Source organism: Lineus longissimus, chromosome 6, assembly GCF_910592395.1.
Source record: "Lineus longissimus chromosome 6, tnLinLong1.2, whole genome shotgun sequence".
NCBI classification, from domain to species: domain Eukaryota; kingdom Metazoa; phylum Nemertea; class Pilidiophora; order Heteronemertea; family Lineidae; genus Lineus; species Lineus longissimus.
Genome location: NC_088313.1, coordinates 13,149,028 through 13,172,822, shown reverse-complemented (window position 1 = coordinate 13,172,822; position 23,795 = coordinate 13,149,028). Strand labels below are relative to the sequence as shown.

The 23,795-nt window shown below is 41.5% G+C and overlaps 1 protein-coding gene across 2 annotated transcripts in view; it reads left to right on the top strand.

Annotated features, from left to right (window-relative positions):
• Positions 1-23,795, top strand: part of LOC135489502 (5-hydroxytryptamine receptor 1A-like) — a 169,720-nt gene that overhangs the window by 52,481 nt on the left and 93,444 nt on the right. The window contains exon 2 of one of the 2 annotated variants that reach the window (XM_064774881.1): positions 10,194-10,286. The gene's annotated coding sequence lies outside the window, so the exon portion shown is untranslated. Of the gene's footprint in view, positions 1-10,193; positions 10,287-20,851; positions 20,922-23,795 lie in introns of those variants that run through there. The other variant, XM_064774882.1, reaches the window with a different exon arrangement.

Below are 23,795 nucleotides of genomic sequence, written 5' to 3'. Positions count from 1 at the left end.
CTTCCATATCTAGCAACTTATGGGCTCGGCTTCAGCAGCTTTTTACATGGATACTTCCGAATTGCGTCTAAAAAATTGAGAGGCCTCCTTCTTCAAAATAGCCGCTCTTTCGTTTCAGGGGCAGCATTATGCAGGTTTCGCAAACCCCACGAACGACGATTGGCGAAGTACAAAGGTAATCGGTCCTTAACAAATCCTGCGCGAGTTGAATTACGGCTTTCATTCTGAAAAATACGATGAAGCGCGGTGGAAAATTTTTAGGACAGTCTTCGATCAGTTCCTAGATTCGCCGACCCTCTTATACCATCATTTTATACCATTATGAATATTATCATGAAAAAAACCCTTCACGCGAACTTTTCAAGCTGAAGTACACACTGATTCCAGGTGTTCGAGCACTCCAGATAATGGTTTGACTAGTCGGCGGCTTGAATTTCCGAGGGTACATTGAGGCCAACGATTATTTTGTTTGACCTCGATTCCAAACCCTTTTTCAAAATGGCCATTCAAACCATAAAATCAGCTAAAAACAGTCTTTGTTGAAGGGACAACTTTGGCAGGAGATAGGCTGTTTTTCATGCAAAATAGCTTCAAGTAGGACCGTGACATCTCAAGGAGCTGAGAGAATTATTGCCATATCATCAACCTGCTAAAAGAATCTCACCAAAACGGAATGTAACTGTACGTTTGCCTAAAAATCTAAGATTTGCAAGTCATGTCAAACCCTTTTCACATTACACGCTAAATTCATTATTAGTGATGAGCATTTAGTTTGTAACTACAGTGATGAGCAGGCGGATAGATTCAAATTACACATCATCCTCCTGGTCTCCTAAATGCCACACCCAAATTGCCCCTTCAAATCACGTGTACGGAGCTATATAAATACCACTGCCGTGTATGCGCACTTCCGACTCCAAAAGAATCGACTGGCCCCGAATCTTAATTCAAATCCGCCATTGCTACCATCATTGGCGCCAAAGACTATTTCTTTTGACCCTGTTGACCTCGCTTCTAAAAACATTTTTGAGAAAGCCATTCAAACATTAAAATCAACTACGAACATTATCTTTTATATCACCGAGCTATATAGATACGATATATCAAGACAAATCAGTCGCACTATTGAATTATACTATAACTTGGAACTATTTGTACCCAATTACTCTTCCGCCAGCGTGATCTCGTCAATATCATGGCGCTTTTCCAATATGGCGACTACTTGAACAACAAAAATCTCTGTCTATCATTAAAGCCTTGATGGCCTCGGCGGTTAGACGGTTGCACTGTGGATTAGATGGTCACGGGTACGAACCCCGGCGATTAATTTTTTCGTGTTTTTTTTGAAAAATGTTCTTGTTATTAATCTTTCATATACATTTATCAGGCGCGGATCGAAGCGGATGCACCAGACGCAAGGCGCCTAATTGATGTAAACTTGTTTAATTGACCACTCATAAAAATTTGGAACACAGATCAAGTAGGACCGTGACATCTCAAGGAGCTGAGAGAATTATTGCCATATCATCAACCTGCAAAAAGGATCTCACCAAAACGGAATGTAACTGTGCGTTTGCCCAAAAATCTAAGATTTGCAAGTCAAACCCCTCTCACATTACACGCTAAATTCATTATTAGTGGTGAGCATTTAGTTTGTAACTACAGTGATGAGGAGGCGGATAGATTCAAATAACGTATCATCTTCCTGGTCTCCTGGTACATTGAGGCCAATAACATTTACTTCAGAGACCCTTCGAATAAGAAAATGTGTGTATGTTAAGTGATTCATTAGATTTTACATACATGTATGCACAGAATATTGCTGATAACCACATCTTCTATGCGTCTTATCCGCAAGGATATTTAGTAGCTCTGCTATATTATTAGTATTGTTATCATTCTCAATTGCTTGATCGAGACGAAGCGCACAACATGCCATCATCGCTGTCATACAATCTTAACGAGGCAATTTATAAACGGAATACAAAATGTGAATTTGATCGTTCAAGCATTTGCAGGCTCTGCTTTTGACAGAAACCTGGATTCATAGGGAAGTCGGTCTTTTCGTTTGTGAATTCTATCAGCATAGCTATATGGGCGCTGGATCTCCATTTACTACATTAAGCTTATCTGCCCTTACCGGTTTAGGCCTAACCCTCTTGGAAGCTGTTTCGTGGAGTAGATGTTATCATTGTTATCATGAGTTTAGGCCTATAGGTGTGAGCGGGCTTTGCATAAAGACAAAATACCGTGTATTTACCAAGGCCTGAATTCTTTCAACTGCGAGGCAAAGGGCATAGTAGTCACGTTGTTGTACTACAAGGCAGGGTGAAACCATTTTCACGTTCCCGCTCGTTTTCATATCGAACCATTACGGTACTACACTTCTAAGGGTTACATTCAGCGCCGGTAAGCAGAGAACCTAACGGTAATAGGGCTATTGTACCACTCTTATTACCACTCTTTATTTTTAATTGAAGTAATAACGAAATTGCGATCGCATTCTGGTGAGTTGAAAGGTAAGTCACGTGTACTTGATTTCAAAGGGGTGCGGCTAGTTTTAAAAAGCTGCGGAGGAAAACTATCTTCTCACGAAGGTTTCCTGAGTAAGGAATGTAGCCCCCCCCCCGGCATTTGGTACTCTAAGATTTACTCATCTTCCGACTTCCTAAGACGCGTTATACATGTACCCGGAGCTTCAGCGTAATGAGTTTCCAGCACCATGTGTGTGGAGAGGGGTATTTACCCATCTCAAATTCCACTTGCGTTTTGATACTTGAAGACTCGTAGTTGTACGAGAAAAAGGTTTAGGCGAAACTGAAGAAACTGCGAAACCGATTTTTTTACGCGCGGCTTGCACACAGTACGGATGGAAAAGCAATATATTTTATCATAACATACATGTATATACTTTAAGCAAAACCGAGTACTTGTGTAATGTAAGACTATAAGATGTGCCTCTTTACTTCATCTCATGTTAACCATTGGAAAAATTTGCATAATGGGTGATGTCTTTAATGCTAAACAAACCAGGTGAAGAAATATACCTCATTATACGCTGAACATCGTGCCCTGCTGTTTTGCATAGCGTTTGGTGGCAGAAAGCGAACGAACGCCTGCAAGTAGACCAATAAAACTTGTTATTCGGTTAGATGTAAAGATTAATGGCCAACATATCATCGGCTTGAACCCGTTACACTTTGGTTCATTTTGGGTTCAACAACCTCAGGATCAACAAACAAACAATTTAAAATGAGGTGACGTTTTTTGCCTGTTCAGGATGTTGTTGAGAAGAAAAACATTCGCAAGTTTTTTCCGATCATAGCTGCATTACATGCCGGAAAAAGATTAGGCCATCCCTGGTCTCAATGGAAGAAATTCGCTGTTAAATTCTTCCTCACGCCGATACCTGGAATAATTTCACTAAAGACCATGTTTTCACGACATCGGCTTTCACGACATCGTCAGAATCAAAGCTCATTACTGATGAGTGGACACGGTACGCCCTACTGCGTAACAGGAACAGTTGCTTCGTGTTTTCGTGTTTTCATGTTTTCAAAGCCCACATCTGGTGATCAGTATTTTGTGTTGTATTTCGCCAGATCAGAAAAACTTTAATGATATCACTTTATATTATGTATTTGCTTGTTAGGCAAGAACGGCATAAGATTTTTGCATCTCACTTTCTTTCAAGCATCTAGTTTATAATGAATGGCCCGGATATCGTTTTTATGGACCAGCGTTATTCTAAAGAAATCAAATAATTGCTTTTAGGCTTTTAGGCTTTTAGGCTTTGCGTTAAAATGCAAAAGGCAATGTTTTAACACCCTTTCCATTGGGACATACAGCAAACAGTCGCCAGCCCATAACGTTGATTTATACAAATGAAAATAGTTTTTGTTGGTGTCATGACGAGCCTTCTTTGTTGAGATATTTTGTTTATCACGGCATAACAATCTTGTATTTGATATCCTACATCTATAGACAGGCTGAAAAAATGGACTGCTGGTTTTCCCCATTAATTTTTACGTCTTCAATTTGCCAGATTCACCAGTGAGACCCGTGCTACGTCCAAATCTCAAAACGTATCATTCTTCAAAATGTACACCCGTTCCCTTGATATCTTATAGAAGTAACACTCAGGCCCCAGCGGTAAAACAGAAGAAAATAGTGACGTATTCTCCCTGCAATGATGGAATAGCAACTCAGCATTTGGTGACCCCGCCTTCATTATATCCCAGTGTTTACTAGAAATTGGTGCAGTCATGCAGAGAATCACCCAAAATGGATTGGACATATCATTTCAAGCATATATTGGATATCAGGACAACGATGAAAATCAATGTCTTTGAGCTATTCAACGCGGACAGAACTAAAGTGCGTAAAAGGCGCTTGGATAGTAATTCACTGAAGCCATGGGGGAGATTCACACTGTCTAGAGGTTTCTTGACAATATGCCGATTAGGCCAGGGTACTTCCATAAAGGATTTGTTGATTTATTTTGAGCTAGTTGTAAAATGCTAACCTCATTTTGTATAGTTTTGGCACTGATAAGAAAGGATGATGCATTTGCGGTGCATTCTTTGCCAACTTGTCAATAGCTTGACATTCCGCCCGCGTATGATTGATGGGCTACGCGAACGCGTTGTAGCTTAGTGGTAAGTTTATTGACTTTAGGTGTAAAAGGAGAGGGTGTAATGCAGAATGTTACAGTTGAGTGTTTCAATACTTTAAGGAAACCTATAGCGAATACGCTTAAGCCACATGTTAAAAAGTGTCCGTCCCTTGAACGAACTCCTAGGACGAATTACAATTGATGAGCTAGCCTGACTTCCTTATATAGAAAAAAACTTTATGTCGATTTTAACGTTGACCTATACATGTACATGTAGTTTCTGTTATACTGTTTCACTGATATTCGACAAAGCTGGATTGCTGGACTATTGGATTCACTGGATTGTGACTCGGGGGTCACCACCGCCTGGATTGAGGATCGTTCGTATCGACATCGTATGACATAAAGCTGCTGTAGCTGGTACTATATGTTGTACTGTAGTGTACCCCATACCGGTAGGCCTATCATGCATGCTGCAATACTCAGCCTCACGCTGTCATTATCACAACTGTCTTATATAATCGAATGCCCAAACTCAAGTACATACTCATTCACACATTAAATTTGGAAGTTCTTCAGTTACAATACAAATCCGCTTGTAGTTCATGTAGAACCGCCGGTAAAAGTCCGGCGATTTTTCTGGTGAAGAGTCTGAGACTGATGAATCCATGTTGGAAGTGCCAAGCACATGGTGGGAAACGTAAGAGATTTGGGAATTTGTTTGGCAATTTATCCAGGCGGTGGTGATCAATGAGTCACAATCCAGTAAATCCAGCAGTCTAGTGATCCAGCTTTTTCGAATACCCGTGTTTCACCGTACATGGAAACTGCAACTGCAAGATAACTTTTCTCTCTCCTTGAGGCTCTTACCAGGTGATGGAACAGAAATATTCTTTACTCTACCAACAATGTAAACTCGAAAACTTACCAAAGCTTACGGGGACATTTTTTTCTCTTTGTTGATTTTTTCTTACGAGGCTGAAGAAGCTGGTAAACCCCTGGTCGCGGTTTATGGACGGGGCTGTGCTTCAGCTTCGTTATTATTCGAAAGAACAATCAAAAGACTTCGACAATAGGGACGTTGAACTTTGGCAAATTTCCAATATGCGTTGGTGATGGAATGAAGAATATTTCCGTTCTATTTTGGATTCCTAACCGAAGAATTACCATCAGGTTTTTAACAGGCGGTTCGAACATAGCTAGCGCTCTGCAGTGTTAACCGAGACAGCATTGCTTTGCATGAACACACGAGGTAATTGAAAAAAATTGCAAAAACTAGCTTCAGTTGTCAGAAGCATTTAACTCGCGATGAGATACGTAACGTCACGTATTTACACTTGCAGACCGTACATCATTAGCGTAGGGAAAAAAGTATGTGTATCGTTAACTGAACGAATTACACCAGCGAACATGCCAACGTCGGCCGTTTACATAAACATAAACATAAACATAAACCGATCTATAGATCGATTCGGATCGGTCTAGATATGTCTCCCGTGTAAGTGATCTGGTCTGAATATATGTACGTATACCTCATTGCGAGACTTACGTCATTCATGACGTCCTGATCGATCTGATCTGGGTTGGTCTGGGCCTGGTTGGACAAAACAAATGTGGTCACCAACGGTGGCGTTAACTTAAAGGGTAACTCGTGTCAAATTTCACCATATAATGTTTAGCTGTTTTTGACAAATGACTAAGTAACTTTCTCATAAATCGGTAAGGTTTTCGAATCGAAATGCACATTTTCTAGAAATTGATGGTTTAATCCCGCCCGGACGGCTCACTTCGATGGTTCATGCCCATTTCGCCTTGTCTTTTTTCGCCTTTTCCCATTTTGCCTTTAAAAAATACACATTTCGCCTTCTCCTATTTTGCCTTTTCCAATTTTGCCTCTTCCCAATCCGCCTTATTCTATCTCGCCTTTGTCTTTTTTCGCCTTTTCATTTTTCGCCTTATGCTATTTTGCCTCTGTTTTATCTTGCCTTATCACAAGTTGCCTTATCCATTCTTGCCTTCGTCTCAGTTTGCCATTGTCTTAATCTGCCTTCTCCTATTTCACCTTGTCCTAATTTACCTTTGTCCTAATTTGCCTTCATCCTATCTCGCCTTTACCCACCCCGCCTTTGTATTATTTCGCCTTCTTCCCATTTCGCCTTCTTCCTACTTTGCAACAAACTTGGTGTCTTTACCCAGGTTTGTTGAGTCAATCTTTCATATGAAAGTGTCTTCAACAGTGTTGAAGGGCTTCTAGGGTCCATTCGGGGGTACCCCCAACCAAAACCCGGTGGACATTGCCAAAATTACAAGTGTAGATAACTTCTCAGCCATTATAGTCATATTACATTACATACCATATTACAAAAGACTTTTGTCTCTTTTACCCATGTTTGTGGGGCCAATCTTTCATATAAGAGTGTTTCCACGAATTATGTTTTGGTACCCTACCCAAAGGCTGTTGTTTAATTACCAATGTTTTCAAATCTTCAAAACTTCTGAACCATCTACATGTAAGCTTACATGTATCTCCAAAACCAACTTAGTATCTTTACCCATGTTTGTCAAATCTTAGAGTTTTCCAAGTCTTTCATGGAAATATTTTGGCATAGTGTTTTGGCATTCTTTGATAAATAAGACTTGTGACCTGGTACTATATAGGAGAGATGGGGGTGCTAAGTATTTTATTGATCATTCAAAGTGTGAGTGCTTCTGAAGTTCTTTATTATGAACTATGGTCAATAGGCCTACTCAAATCCAGCAATCTGGAAGATGTATTCCTTTGATCATTAGGGAATTATGAGGCCTTCTCACAGAACGAGTTAGCTCTCAAGACAACAAGGCAAAATAGAACAAAGGCAAGATAAGCAAAGGCGGATTGATAAAAGGCGAGGTGAGATATGGCGAAACGGGAGAAGGCAAAATGGGAAGAAGGCGAATTGACACAAAGGTCAATCAAGAAAAGGCAAGATGAGATAAGGCAGGATGAAACCAAGGCAGAATAGGACAAAGGCGAAATAAGAAAAGGCAAACTAGGATGAGGCAAGATGAGAGGAAGGCGAGTTAGGAAGAAGGCCAATTGGAACAAAGGTGAGATAAGACGATGGCGAAATCGTAGAAGGCGAATTGAGAAAAGGCAAGTTAGGAGAAGGCTAAATGGGAGAAGGCAAAATTGGATAAGGCGAATAAGGTTGAGGCGGAATGGGCAGACACCACTTCGATGCCGTTTTCGTTGATGACTTCACAACATGAACATTTTCGCGGTCGCGGTGGTTTACATTCAGCAATTTTATAATAAATCTAATCAAAAATGGAAAATTTGAGCTTTACATTTGTGATCAACAATTAAAAACGGACGTATTTCCGCAATGTTGTAAATCACATCATAGTATCACTTTAAACATTTCGTTATCTCCTTCAGTTAATCCCTTTAGACTTAACGCCAAGGTAATTTAACGCCAGCGTTAGTGACAAAACTTGTTTTGAACAATGGGCCCTGGTTTGGTTTTGGTTAGGTCTCATGTAAACGGCCCTAACATTATTCTGAGATCGCTCAACTGACGTCTCTCTGACATCATTCTTGCAAGGTGTTCCACTGATTAATGCCAATCTGATGCCAGTTGGGGATGGTATTGTGCAATATTGAATAACTTAAAAACATAAACTAACATAAAAGATTCAGTAGGCCCACTACAGTAGGCCTACTATCGTTTTCTGTCGATAGGATTTGGTCTAACCGCCAAATTTTCTTGGGCATTTTTTTTGCGGATTGACGATTCATCGCCCAATATAAATTTATAAAAAAGATACACCATCCGATTGTATTATTTTTAAAAGCAAGCGAAATCGGAGGCCAGAGACAAATTTAACTGGAGAAAAAAAACACCTTATCAGGGCTGATATTTTACCTGCATTGCCACTCATACACTGCAGCCCAACACGACTCTCAACATAGAACTACACTTCTTGGTGATATTTTAGTTTTTATACTTTCAATGACGTCACATGATTGATCGACATGCGACGTAAAAGAGACATTACTTTGGCACGCTTGGGAATGGACTGAAATGAAATATCTGAATAACTTGATTGAAAAGTGTAAGAGACAGAGCTTGAAAATGTCACATTGCGATTGAAGGTATTACTCTTGGGATCTGCATGGTTGGAAAAATGATGGTTTTTCAAGAATTTTGAGAGCCGGTTTTTATCGTGATATGAGAATACAGATACAGATATTATACGACTTGTGATTATGATTTTTTTAAATCTTTGTTTCAAATCCCCTGTGATTTTACTTTTTGTGACATGCATGATTCTGTATTATATTCCGTATTCGCCAAAAATGGCTAATTAAATTAAAGAAAAATGGCCACCTTGTCCTTGGTAACCCGAAACATAGGGGATCTGTGACAAACCAGAAATTGATTGTTGAATGGGATGATATCCGCACAATGATGAAATACACGAAATTCCCAATTTTGATAAGATTGAATGACGCGATTAAGTGAATGGAAAATCTAAAATTGCCGTGCACTTGCTTTGAGAGCGTGTCGAGAAATGACGTCAGAATACATCAAACCTACCGAAGCGCGTCGTCCAATCAGTACGTTCCGTCACGTCACGTCAGCCTCCATTACGTCTCGTCCTCTGTTGAAATTTAGTACGACTTCCGTCACGATGTGGACCGGAGTAAAAATGTGTTCGATTCGTGACCTGGTGATGTTTCCATGTCCATGCGAAACTCCCTTTGATTGAGGCAAGTACTGCATGAAGAAGGCAACTGTATCCTCCCAATGCGGTAGTCGTACGCAGGCAACTTGCAGCCACATTCAGTCCTTCGACACTGTGAGGGTTGGCCACCTGGGCTTGTCGTGAGACTGAGAGCACGGTTTTGGAGTTAGCGCTCAGTGTACGTAGTTGTCGGAATCAAAGTCAAAGTCAAGCCTGGCTGCTGATAAGGCGACCATAATGCATGCCGAAGTTACGGTCCTTTTGACAAACCAAATTTAATACAACTTTTGAAATTGATTGATCCTTGCCCTTGTGCCTTCTTTCACTAATAATCATTATACCTTTACCGACAATATTCAGATTCACCTTCCCCACTGAAGTATAAACTCACTGCGTCATTTTGGATTTCTATAGGTCCCAAATCATGCAATTGTAACGTGATGGAACTGCCAGTAAAGTTACTATAGTCCATTCGTAAATATTATGTCCGAATCATTTTGGGCTCTTGAGGGTGAGCTAGTATAAATATACTGGTCGGATTTCTTTGAAATTTGGTGTTTATTGGTCTTCGCCTCAAAACCAAAAAGTCGTTTTTTTTCATTTTAGTAACCATGGTAACGAAATAACTTTTGGTATGCAATGAATAAATGTAGTGCATTGAATTTTTACATTTTCCGCTCTGCACGGTTTATTTCTGTACCAATACGGATGAAATGTTCAGGTTATTTTTTGCTAATTTACTCCTGTACCAAGAATGAATGAGAAATGATGTCCAGAGCCATCATGGCTCGCCTGACATCAAATCCTAATGACCACACTTCTAATGTCCTCCACTCCTTTTTTCTTTTAGGTGAGCCGGTTCTTGCGTATGCGTGAGGACTCAGGATTAGCTTGTCTACTTCCCGATGATGATATATACCAGTACTTAACCTCTCGCTCAAAGGTAAGAATATTTCTTACAGTATATAAGCCGAACGATCAAACTTGGCCATTGCGTTCTGGTATATCTTCCACGGTAATTGCGGGCTCGTTTGTGGTAATGTTCTCGATGACATAAGCGTTGGTCACGAATGGATTTTATAAGAGTTTATTTCTGGCGGCTACCACATTATCCAACAGCTACGCCACTTTAGATAGACTGAGTAGCTGCTGTATTGCGTTAACGGGATTGACGATATTTCTAAACCTCTCTACTAACAATGTCGTCATATTTTGTTTATCGTCTGTCCTGACCTGCTCCTCCTGTTTTTAATCCAACTTCTGCGAAATCCATTTGTCATGTTAGTTACAATCTAGCCTACATAAGTTATTCAAAAGATGACTGTGAATTAAGGCCTTCTGGATTTTGAATGTGCCAGTCCGCAAGAAATTGATGAAAAATCTTGTTCTTGGTTCTCCAGAGTAGGCGACAACTTCGCTATTTCGGAGAAGCTGATAAATTTTTAATCGTGGTACATTACGCCGAGCGATTGTCAACCATTAGTAGAGTCATGCACTTGAAAGTCAATTAGACGAGGCGACATCGCTCCTCTTAAATGCGTAGTTCATCCAAGTACAGTGTTAACATGTGTCCCGCTGGTTAAAAGAAGTGACGTGGCTGTTCTGCAACAAATAGACGCGGTGAAAATTGGTAGAGTACTTCATTGCACGCAGTAGCAGACATGACATTTATATATATGCAATGCATAATTTTAGACAGAATTGGAAATTTCCAAGTTCGAAGTATTAAAAGTTGGAACTTCAAATTTTAAACGAACGAACTCGGCCTTTAAGTAATGCATTATCGGACATACGCCATTGTCATGTCGATCCTTCGGCAATGTGGGTTGGAAGTGGGCGATTCAATTCTTCAAGTATATCTTGATGTGGCAAACAAACAAAAGATGCAAGCCCCATATCTATAGGTTCCCAATTGTTGCTTCGCCTGGAGTGTGACTGGCCTTAATTCTAGCTATCTTTAGGGTTTACCTCCTCTTCTCTTGGCGGATGTCGGAGGTATTATATTATACGTTTTATCGATTTCTCCAGTTATCAGTTTCCCCTGGTAGATGATACTGTTTGAATATGTCGTATTTTTTTCCAGTTATCAGTTTCCCCTGGTAGATGATACAGTTTGAATATGTTGTACTTTCCAGTTATCAGTTTCCCCTGGTAGATGATACAGTTTGAATATGTTGTACTTTCCAGTTATCAGTTTCCCCTGGTAGATGATACTGTTTGAATATGTTGTACTTTCCAGTTATCAGTTTCCCCTGGTAGATGATACTGTTTGAATATGTTGTACTTTCCAGTTATCAGTTTCCCCTGGTAGATGATACTGTTTGAATTCTTTGCTGAGGTTACCTCTTCCGGGGTACGTAAACCTGCCGAGGTTATCAATTTTAAAGCAAACCACCTGTTAAAAAAATAACTGAAACAGTGTACTTCATAATTGACTCTTGAAAGAATTCCTTTAAGCTACGTGTATATCATCGTTGTTGAGATGAAAAACATCGTTTTTGCTCAATAAGTCAACACCTCACCATCAACTAGATAAAGTCAAGATTTGGAAATTGGAAAAAACGCCTCGCGTTTTACATTTACATGTACATTGTATACTGGCCTCGCTTAACTCAACACTCAGGTAACTAAATAAACTACTACAATGTATGTAGCTATTTGCCTTAGTCCTAAACATACCCCCTCAATTGGGAAGCGTTGCGTACCAATAACAAAACCATGTACATTAAGATAGACAGAACTATGCCTCGTCGAACTTGTCTGCTTTTTGTCTTGACGAAGATGGGAAAGAAACTATCATTCTCGGGAACAAACAAAAGATGCAAGCCCCATATCTATAGGTTCCCAATTGTTGCTTCGCCTGGAGTCTGACTGGCCTTAATTCTAGCTATCTTTAGGGTTTACCTCCTCTTCTCTTGGCGGATGTCGGAGGTATTATATTATACGTTTTATCGATTTCTCCAGTTATCAGTTTCCCCTGGTAGATGATACTGTTTGAATATGTCGTATTTTTTTCCAGTTATCAGTTTCCCCTGGTAGATGATACAGTTTGAATATGTTGTACTTTCCAGTTATCAGTTTCCCCTGGTAGATGATACAGTTTGAATATGTTGTACTTTCCAGTTATCAGTTTCCCCTGGTAGATGATACTGTTTGAATATGTTGTACTTTCCAGTTATCAGTTTCCCCTGGTAGATGATACTGTTTGAATATGTTGTACTTTCCAGTTATCAGTTTCCCCTGGTAGATGATACTGTTTGAATTCTTTGCTGAGGTTACCTCTTCCGGGGTACGTAAACCTGCCGAGGTTATCAATTTTAAAGCAAACCACCTGTTAAAAAAATAACTGAAACAGTGTACTTCATAATTGACTCTTGAAAGAATTCCTTTAAGCTACGTGTATATCATCGTTGTTGAGATGAAAAACATCGTTTTTGCTCAATAAGTCAACACCTCACCATCAACTAGATAAAGTCAAGATTTGGAAATTGGAAAAAACGCCTCGCGTTTTACATTTACATGTACATTGTATACTGGCCTCGCTTAACTCAACACTCAGGTAACTAAATAAACTACTACAATGTATGTAGCTATTTGCCTTAGTCCTAAACATACCCCCTCAATTGGGAAGCGTTGCGTACCAATAACAAAACCATGTACATTAAGATAGACAGAACTATGCCTCGTCGAACTTGTCTGCTTTTTGTCTTGACGAAGATGGGAAAGAAACTATCATTCTCGGGAATTATGGTGTCCAAAGAACAGAATATTATATGGTATGCCTTGATACCTTTTCTGGTCAATAATAGTATCTTGCAAAAGCATCTTACTCGGTGGTAAAAAGTGCTTCCACACTGATGTGTTCTCCGGGCCTCCGACTCATCCTGAATTTAAAAATAACAGTAATGTCATCGACTAATTAGCTGTCCGCCACCGCGCTCTCAACCCCTGGCCCTTGGTTATCAACAGTCCTAGCCGTCACGCCAGCCAGCTGACGGCACGGTCAAAACACACCGATGCAATCAGAGTCATCAGGAGGACAACCAGCTGCCAGTTACTGTGATAGCGGCTCACATGATGGAGAATTATGCTCTATTAATTGATAGATTAATTGATTTAGAGTTGGGTTGATAGGCAGACTAATTACTCTGGGAATTTCTTTGGGCTGTCGAACGCAGACGATGAAACTGCAGTTGAATGTGGACATCACCTATGCTATAAATAGGAATGGAGCCGCCTTTCTTCGTCTTTGGTATAATCAAAACATGCCAAAGCAAATGTGAATAATAATCGAAGTGACATGCCCGGCAGCTGCAGAAACACAATCTCAAAAGCAGGCTGTTTTGAAAACGTGCGCTCCGACATTGTGGCGACATTTTGGAACTTTATCACATTATCTTCTTGGACGCATCTGGTTGGTAGAAAGAATGGCCTCATTTTGTTGATCGTACCCCAAACGGGTGAAGCACTTACTTAACTGTGGTGCCATCCTATAAATAATATGGTAAATTGTATGATATTAATCATAGGATGGCATTACAGAAGTGCTGAAACGAAAGTTCTCCTGATCGAGATAAGGGTATCATTTGACTGGGATGTTTAAAGTTTCGTATCCTGCGTCTTTTGTTGAGGTCTACGATCTATAAAGGCAGTTGCCTTTCCAGCTTGCTAAGCGCGAAAGAACTGTGCCTAACGCCATTGTGTGGACGAAAAACCCAGCACGTTCCTTAGTAGTAGATTTGATCGCCTCAGTTGCTGTGCTGAAAACTCTCAATCTCACCCTTGTTCGCACCTCATGTACCTGTTTCCACACGGATTCTTCACAGAATATCAATCAATATCATATGCCGAGCTGGGAACATTTACGAAATTGAAATACTTTTATATTGCACCTTATATTGTTGGTAATTATCTGCCAGGAGCCACGTGGTACATCTCTGGGCATGATTGAAAGCATTCATCGTACCTCTTCTTCGATCAGAATGTGATTTGCTTATTTGATGCCTGAATGGGTTTACAGTGTTTCTTCGTGATGTATGCGACGACTCGGGAAGCTCCGGAGCAATATAGTTAGTACGAAAGTACTGTATCTTTGTATCGAGTGCGAAGATCATCGGATAACACTTAGTCTGATTGAACGCCGTCGATACGCGACTATTGAAAATGTCGCTTTAACACCATCAGGTCACGCACCTAATTAACGGTCCGGTAAATAGTCCCTTTAAAAAATAAAATTCCCTTAGTATGCAGTGGAAGAGGGTCTTATATCGTTTTAAATTTTTTTGAGACAATTAAAAAATTTAGTATGATTACCACGCATGCACACAATTTCATGTGAGTGTGTTTGAACAAAACCATGTACGCGCCAAAAAGTAGGGTAATAGTGAAAATTATGGAGAAAAAAACGTCCCTTATGTTCACCCCCCCCCCCCCCCCAAAAAAACACACCTTGAATTCATCATGGATGACGTCCAACGAAAATTTCATGGTTTGAACAGCTTGGATAGCTCTGTTTGGCTTTCAAACCATTCCTCCCTTGTTACGTGTGGGAAAAAGGAGCTGAATGGATTGCCTATTTAACTGGAAAATGGCTTACTAAAACTTTATTACAGGACGGTATGTCCCATCATTTATGTCATATATAATCGAGCTACCCCTACGAACGACGAAGTACAAAATACGAAGGTATGCTGTGTCATTATGTACAGTGCAAATTCATTTAGATTTGCTCGAAGCTCTTAAAATATCTTCTCAGTATATAATTATATAAATAATACTCAGTTGTATGAAGAATCGGGGAAATTTTCCAGAGAACCACTTTTACAGGTACACTTCGTACCTGTAGCTTTGTAAGGGTTGCGAAACCTGCCTATAGGTTAATGTCTCACTTGACACCATCGGCAAAGGCAAGGTTTCGACAAATAATGGCGTTCAAATGATATGCTTTCACCGTCAGTTCGATAAAAATTAACTTGTTGATGAATTGGTGGTGAGTATCATTGCTCTAAAATATCTAAGACTATTTCTTGGGGTATTTCTTTTCAGTCACTTCTAGGTAGATTTCAATCTACCTTGAAGAAGCGACTGTTGGATGGAATGCCGCAGGCAAAAATAGATTATCTGATCAGTCCATGTATTCTCTCCAATCTCTCCCGTTCTGTTTGTTCGAGATCAGGCACACCAAACCTAGTGCAGACAAGTCATTCTTAATTCCGTTCAACCAACAAGAGAACTGAGCGATCAGGTAAATCACAGAATTGATTGAAAACTCTTCATTCAGGAGCAGATGTTTTTACAATCATCCCTGCAGAAAATTACAATAACTAATACTCTCAGTGAGCTCTTTTAGCATCAAGTGATACCTTTTTATCCAGATGAAAATATCGTGCGACTCAATGGCGCTGCACCTTGTACCCCGTGTTCCTATTGTCGGATATACATGTCATGCTTGCGAGGGAAGTGGTCGATGAGGTCACTTTGTGATTCGAAGGTCTGGGGACTAACATTGCGAACCTGGTCAGCGACTTTCCCAGTGCCACTTCAGTTCTCACCGGTTATGAAGTATTGGCTGAGAGGGACCCCGGGGGCGAGGTTGTTTACCTTATAGCGGCTTCTTATAAATCTGTTCAGACAGGGGTGCCGGCCTCGTTCACGGGATCTAATGCGCTGTCACGGTCCTATCAACGGCGGTACAACGAAACAGTCACTCCCGATCAACCCGAGGAGAAGCTGGTTCAGACTTGCCAATTTTCCCTCACCAGTTAATATTTGAGATCCAACCCCATTCCATCATATGGACATCAATCATTTAATCAATCGGTCCACACTATGTTTGATAAACCAGTCTTCGCCTTTATCCACTGGTTTTTGGGTTGGTTCACACGATCTTTACATCGTGCACTTGTATACCATTGAGATCAAAGGTAATAACAGCTGAACAGACGTATTCGGGCTGCTTAAGACTAAAGAGTAGACTGATAGTGGAGACTGGGTCAAGTTGTTTAAAGCTCTGCTATCTCCAATGGCGGAATAGCAGCCGCCAAACCTCTGTTATCTAAGCGTGCCGTCAAGTTACATGTGGCACCATCAGGTGTATATACGTGTACATTGTAGCTGTCACTATGCCAGCGCCAAATTTTAGCGGAACCCTGGTTTTCTTGCCGGCCACTCACCTTTACGATCATCAGGCTTTGAACAACCGGCCCTGATCAACTTCAAGACAGGCGATTGACCTGCGGAATAGCTGAGATGTCGATGGCTTATCTTCATTGCCATTTTATGTCGTCTGATATCAATCATCCTAATGGCTTTTAACCATACAAACCACTGCAGACAAGAATGCGCCATAACCTGACCAATGCCTCAATCTCGCGAATGGCGGGATACTCCGATCGAAGCTGAACCAGTCCGTGAAGACAAGTTCTGATAATAGTTTAACGTCCTCAGCTCAAATACACTGAGGAATTTAAGACGTCTGTGGTGAAGATTGTCCCTATCACATACCTCTTGCGCTTATGCATACCCTTTGAGGTTTTCTGCAGCAGCCCCGGCCGGCCCGGCTATTTGCAATTTTTTACGCCGTGTTAAGCTCCATTCGCGCGTGGGCGGCAGGATGCAGCATCATTGCGTGACACCCACGGGAATAATCACCTTGCTAGTATGGAGGATATCTCTTTTTGAATAAGGCATAAAACGGGTGATATTAACTCTATAAACAATATTGGGCGATTGTAATGTACGTAGGATGAAACCGGAGACCCCGTAGGAAACTTACGCTGTCAAAGAGAGTCGCCATCTATTACATGAGTGCATCGGGAAACGAATCCGGGACCTCGGAGATGACAGGCGCTGATGTTTCCACTACCCCACCCCGACGTCTCCCAAGTATGCATTCACCTCCTCCTTGACGGTGATCGGGTCATGTGTCTGACAAGGGGGGAAAAGGTCAATTGCCAGGGCATGGGGCATGACCGTCGCCTAGGAGACCAAGGGAGTAATAGGTGTGTGTCTGGGCACTCGGCTCGCAGTTTAAGATGATGAAGCTAGGCGGAATATCCGCTGATTGTATTAGTCCTCTCTTCTTCTGTTATAGGCAATAATATACGGACTATGATCATATCGGTAATAACATGCGTAGGCAGGCCTCGTGTGTCGCTGGCTTCTCAATCTCAGAATTAATAATCTCCATCAATTCCAAGGGCAAGCTTCACCAAAACAGTCGACTTCCTATTGAAAAGCTCGATTGGATGGCTTAAGTTCCCGAATGACATGTAACAAAGTATCCGTACTTGATGTAACCTATCTCCGTTCAAATTTATTTTTTAAAGCAAAATACGTTGTCAGAGATATGACAGCCCGACAATATTGAATATTTCCTTTATTAGCCCTTGCTGGTTGAGGCATATCAACTCTCTTGAAAGCTGTTTCGTGGATGTCGATGTTATCAAGATTTGTCTTGATAAGACAGAGGCACAATGGGAATTTAGCCCTAGCCTAGGTACGAGGGGGCTTTGTTTAAAGACATTCGACTGCGTGTTGAGTTAAGTCTGAATTCGTTTTATTACAGCGAGGTATATAAGGTGCAGAAAGACGTAATTAACACTTTGCACCCTGAAAAAGTTGAGATCACGGATAACCGTGGCCAGCATCAGGGCGTCACTGCCCGAAGGTTTTGGTTGAAGCAACACTTTCATAAGGTATTGCAAAAACCAGCCAGTGCAATACGCCTGGGAGCAGAAAATCTATGGCAGCAGGCCAATCTTCCGATACCATTAGACTTGTAAGAATAAAAAATGTGCGTGTTAGGCAAGTTGGATGATGGTGAGCCCATGAGGACTATCGATCTCACGCTTTCTCCTGCCAAGCAGCCTGTTGTGTGAATCCATAACCACCGTTCATGTGCGTGTCACAGGTGTGACATTTTGGAGGACCCCCCAGAAACGGTAATTCATAAATGAAACAGTTAGTAAAATTTCTTCAAAGAAATAATAAATAAAATTTTGAAATATGATTAATGGTACACATCACGAAAGGCAATAGAGTCAAAATAAAACTGGTCTAATTTCTTCGTCGAAGTAATGGGTCAACCCTAGATTGACTGGACCTATTGTCACAAGATCTCTCGTTATGATGGATGAGCCTCAGAAGGCCTGCTTGCCAATCAGCATGTTGGACTAAAGTCTCACAGGTATGATATTTAATTACTTGTCACGACTCTGAGAGAAAAAATGCGAAAAATTTATGGTAAGCGCAGAGGGAAATGCAACATGTGCTTTGCAGGGGAAATCAGCTTAGCTTATTTTTATCCTGGGTAAATGATACCCCTCCGTTTAAATTTTTGGTGGAAGTTCGATCACCATCATCATCATCATCATCACCATTATCATCATCATCATCATCATTATCATCATCATCATCATCATCATCATCATCATCATCATCATCATCATCATCATCATCATCATCATCATCATCATCATCATCATCATCATCATCATCATCATGTCCCCCAGCCTTGCGGCCACTGGGGCGACCCTAAGCTGCTAACTATGCGACACCACACGGTTCTGTCCTCGGCAAGGCGGGTCACTGGCCCTTCATCCAGCCAAGTGCATCACGTCGTCCATCCGAATTCTGTTTGGACAGCCGCGTCGGCGGCTACCCTCCACTGTGCCCAGCAAGATGGTATTTGCTAGAGTTCCCTGGAAGTTCGATAGTGGTACCAAAGTACCCATATCAAGGGCCCCCAGCGTTTAACTATCGACACCTTTGAAACTCCAAACAGATATTGACCATATAGAGGGAACGAGTGAAGTTTTCTGGGAATTACGTTGTATCTCCACAGGCCAAATGCGAGAGGCTGAGGTTTTCGGTCAGGGCTACAGCAACACCACGTACCTATAAATAGACGGGTCGCAATCCATCCTCGTCGCATAAGTTAATAAGGTCGGAAGAAGATTAGGCTCTTGCCCAGTCTCTAGGCGCGGCACATCATACAGGTGACGGGAACAAAGCTTGGGGCCGATCCGTAATGGACTCATTAACTAAGGTATACCCGACAGCCATGCCCATTACAGAAAAGTTCAGCCTCTCGAGTGCAGAGCTTACGGGGGCGGCGAGCACGTCAAATAAAATTCTTGAACAGAAAGCCAGACCATTAGCTAGAGAAGCCTCCTCGATTAATCCGTTGAATAACGAAAGAGGTCCTTGCCTTACAAGGATAAGTTTACCCCTTGCTTTGGACGCTTAGCCATCTTTTGAACAAGCGAATAAGTAGTATGACCGAATTGCAAATCCTTTGGCTTGCAACTCCGACATTTTTATCGTCCAACGCGTTTTACGATCTTATCTCTCGATTTCTTTCCAAGACATCGGGATGTTCTCCGGTGTCTTGTGGATATCGTAAGCCTTTGCTGGTTGGATGCCCAGTTTAATATGTGCCTGAGTGTGGACAGAACTTGATATCAAATGGCCTCCCCCACAACTGGTTAAGCAGTGAGTTGCTGGTTGTTTTTTAGGACAGAGAAATGTCCAGTGTTTACTGCTGGCTACCACACAATAGATCCTGGGTATGTTCCCTGGGAGAACCCAAGATTGCACTTTTGGAAAAAGATTCCTGGCTCTTTCCAACAAGTTTAAGCTGCTTTAGGTCGAAGATCGGCAATTCAAAATCGGAATCAAAAAGAAGCTTTGGGGAATTGTCATTCTGAAGCTACTTTATAAAGAACAAAAATATGAGTACGACGGCTACCGTCCAAGAGCACAACCGTCTTTCGGTTTCGGTTTTACGGAGTCTATTCTTCGATGACCTTCCTATGCTACAAAACAGGAAATGCAGTAAGTACGTACTCTTCTCAGAACCACACCTTGGAAAGATACATTCCTATACAGAAAATAAAATCAATTTTCATGGTAACCAAAGGATTCCCCTCGTTTTATGCAATTATCTAGGCCTACTGTCTCGTGCCCAAAACCTCAACTGAAGTGCATCATCATACATAAAACATCACAACCATTGTTGACAAAGGCAGGTGATGGTTCTCAAAACGCCGAGCCCAAATTATACAACTGTCAGCTTCGCAAGGGTTTCGATTGGCGATATGCACGGCAAGCGCCAGGCGGCATGTTTTTGGTAACCACTGATCATAATCCATACCATATGGTAAATCAATACTAAATTCATATGCTTTTGGTGAATATGTGTGTGGAGAAGCCATACGGGAGCTCTGAGCGAGTGCCAAACAGTGATAGTACTGGTTAAGGCCTACATGCATACTCACATCGGCCTGGATAAGTCTTTCATATATACACGGACGTATTGAGTTCGTGGGGTTTATGGTGCAGTCCCTGGATTGCCCCAAATACATGTCAAATGAGATATAAACCTTTATCGTGCATAATATCATTTCTAAACAAATATGTCTTCAAGCCGCGAGCTAGAATGGAGTAAATACTAAACTGGATTCAATAAAGTGATAGACGACAGTAGAGAGTCACGTGTCATATATACCTGTCACGTAGCTGCGAGCACTCGGACATAAGGAATTTCATCCGGTTGAAAATTTCAAGAGATAACTCGGTAAGTTCTTATCAACTCTTCTTGTGTGTGGTAGCCAGCAGTAAACACTGGACATTTCTCTGTCCTCCTAAAAAGCAACCAGTAACTCACTCCTTAACCAGTTGTGGGGGAGGCCATTTGACTTCAAGTTCTGCCCACGCTCAGTTTCTGCACTCAGCATCGACAAATAACTGTTTTATGGCTTGTTCAATAATGTGAAGTTACTTGTGACCATAAGCCTTTTCCCATGGTAAGTGTGGTGAATGTCGGTAACCTCCCACTGATCTGGGGTTGACATCGCATGGTTGTCGCTGTATGGACAGGGTGTGATTTCCTCTCACCCAAAACACTTCTGTTGGACTGAGCGAGCAGGTGGTGTATGTATTGTCAAAAAACGAGACGCGTGTCATACCCAGTCATGTCCCTTGACAAGCTCGTGCCCTTAAATGGCCACCTTGACCATCGAGGTTCATGCATCTTAGCAAGATGTACACCTATATTCAAAGGGGGTATCATAGGGCCATGGGGTTCCGGATGTTTAATGGCATGCCTATACATAAAACGTCTTTGCGATATTTTTTTTGTTTGCTTAATTTGAGAAATCTGGAAAAAAATGCTTGATACAATGTAGTGACGACTTGCAAGCATATGTATAATGGTCATGTGTACGTACATGGATTATACTTTATTTTGAAGGTCAGATTAGTCGTAAACATGGGAGCTCTGACAGACATTCTTCAGCCCCATTCCGGACTTATCCATTTTGGGAAAGCGCATAAGAGCTGTCCCTTAATGCGACTTTACCGTGTGTTTGTTGTTTGGAACCCCTCTGAGGGACTCTCAATCCGGCGGGCATAGGCGTATAAGATTACTGCACTGAAAGTACTGCAACTGTGCTGGGCAAATTTGCTGGCCAGTGCCCGCAATTCCCACCAGACCAGGTCGAATGACGTCATGATTGTTTCAACCAATCGTGTGCCTATGTCCATATGTTGCTGCTATTCCGTTCAGACCTCACTGTTCTTCGAGAAAAGAATGCGATCGCAATGGGTGCATTCAATCTGTACTACTGTTTTATACCACCATTCAAGTATTTGGCCATTGTGGTGAAGAAAGTGTCCTTCACCATGCGAAAAACGAAAAATGGCGCCATCGTCACGCAGCCACCAGGCAAATCGTCACCATCCATTTTTAACTTTGGGTGTCGATTCCCAAATCCCAAATGAAGGGAATATATAAAAGATGAATGTAAGGGTCGAGTTGGTGTCATCAATTCGTCTTATCGGTGTCGAGTGCCAGGTTGATAGGTCTCTGTTGGCTCGTTCACCAGTTGGCCAGTAGATTATTTGAATACCAACAGAAAGTATGGAGTACACTGTATATATGCCTCGTTCTAATACCTCATGGGAAGTATTGCGATGTTCTTGGTCGTGCTTTTCTTTGTTGTCAGTGGAAAACAATTTGTGAGTTTTAATCAACTGGAAAGTAGTCGCCACAGATTTAAGGTGTGCGCAACGTTCAATAACCTAAACATCGAAGACTGGTCAGGTGTGCGCAATACATGTTATTTCTGCACAGTACCGTAGCACTGTAAGTTTTAAAAAGAAACACAACTGTCATATCCTTGTAATAAATGTGTTAGCTTACGACTAACACATATTGTACTTTCGACCTGACAGTATACACATAATAGACAACTGTCATGATTTCGAATATCCTATGGGAAATTCAAACGACAGGTCGTAAGCACAGTCAAAGGGACTTTATTCAGGAATATGTATACACTTAATCGCTTTAACTCGACGTGATGTCGAGGGCCAACACACATACACTTTACACTTTCGCTTCGTATTCAAAGTAAACGTTCTTATCAACTCATCGAAACTAATCAGTTTACTTAATGTAATTTATAATCATACAGAAAACATGACTAGAGTAGACGATTTCGACATTGTGGCTCCTGCGATATAATTTGATAGACACACGTCAATGACTGAAAAGATTATTTAAACTTTGAGTTTTGAAGTGTTTCTAAATCAGGAACTCGGTTTGGTTTAATAAGTTATCAGAGATAAAATAAAACAGCAATGATATCTGGTTGTCAGCACTTGAGCATGAGTTTGTGAGAGTGCCCACGCGTTTAGTTAGGTGAATTTTGCCTGCAGGCTTTTTTCTCTGAAATCATTAGAGCTCGCCAGCGATAGATCATACCGAATTATGTCTCCTGAAGAAAACCTTTTGCACTGGGAGAAGCTCTCCACCTGCTGCTGAAGGAGTGAATGACAGGTGATCAGAGCACAGTCTCATTCCATAGTGGAGACCCAGGGAAGGTTTTGACCTGGTAAACCACTGGCAGTAGTCACGGACCATAATTATCCTCCGGTCGCCCCTTCATGTACCAATCAGCATAGGCATATTTGAAAACGCTGAGGCCAATCTGGAGCCAGTTGGTCCATGCTCATCGAGACAACCCAGTTAGCCGTGGCTATAAACCACCCTGCCGGAGAAAATCGCTTTCTCAGCCACTTTTATTGGACCAGAATAATCACTCGTGGGTCCTCAAAAGTACAAACATCTAGTAGGTCTGCGCCGCCCCGAGACCCCCCTAAACTAGTCAGCAAGTCGTGACAAAATCAATGAGATTTTCTCTTGCCGTTAACATGGCCATGTGCCTCGGGGAATGCAATATCAACTATTAACTGTCTGAAGTGTTTTTGACAGATTCTCCCACTGCGACGCGATTCCGACAGGCTGAATGATTTTCAAGAGTAGGCGCTTAGGACTGAAAAAGCTTAAAATCAATACTCCATATCCATCGGAGGTGAATCATAGCAACCATAATGCGAAAGGGCCCGGGTTCGATTCCGAGGAAACCCAGATTGGTACATGAATCGG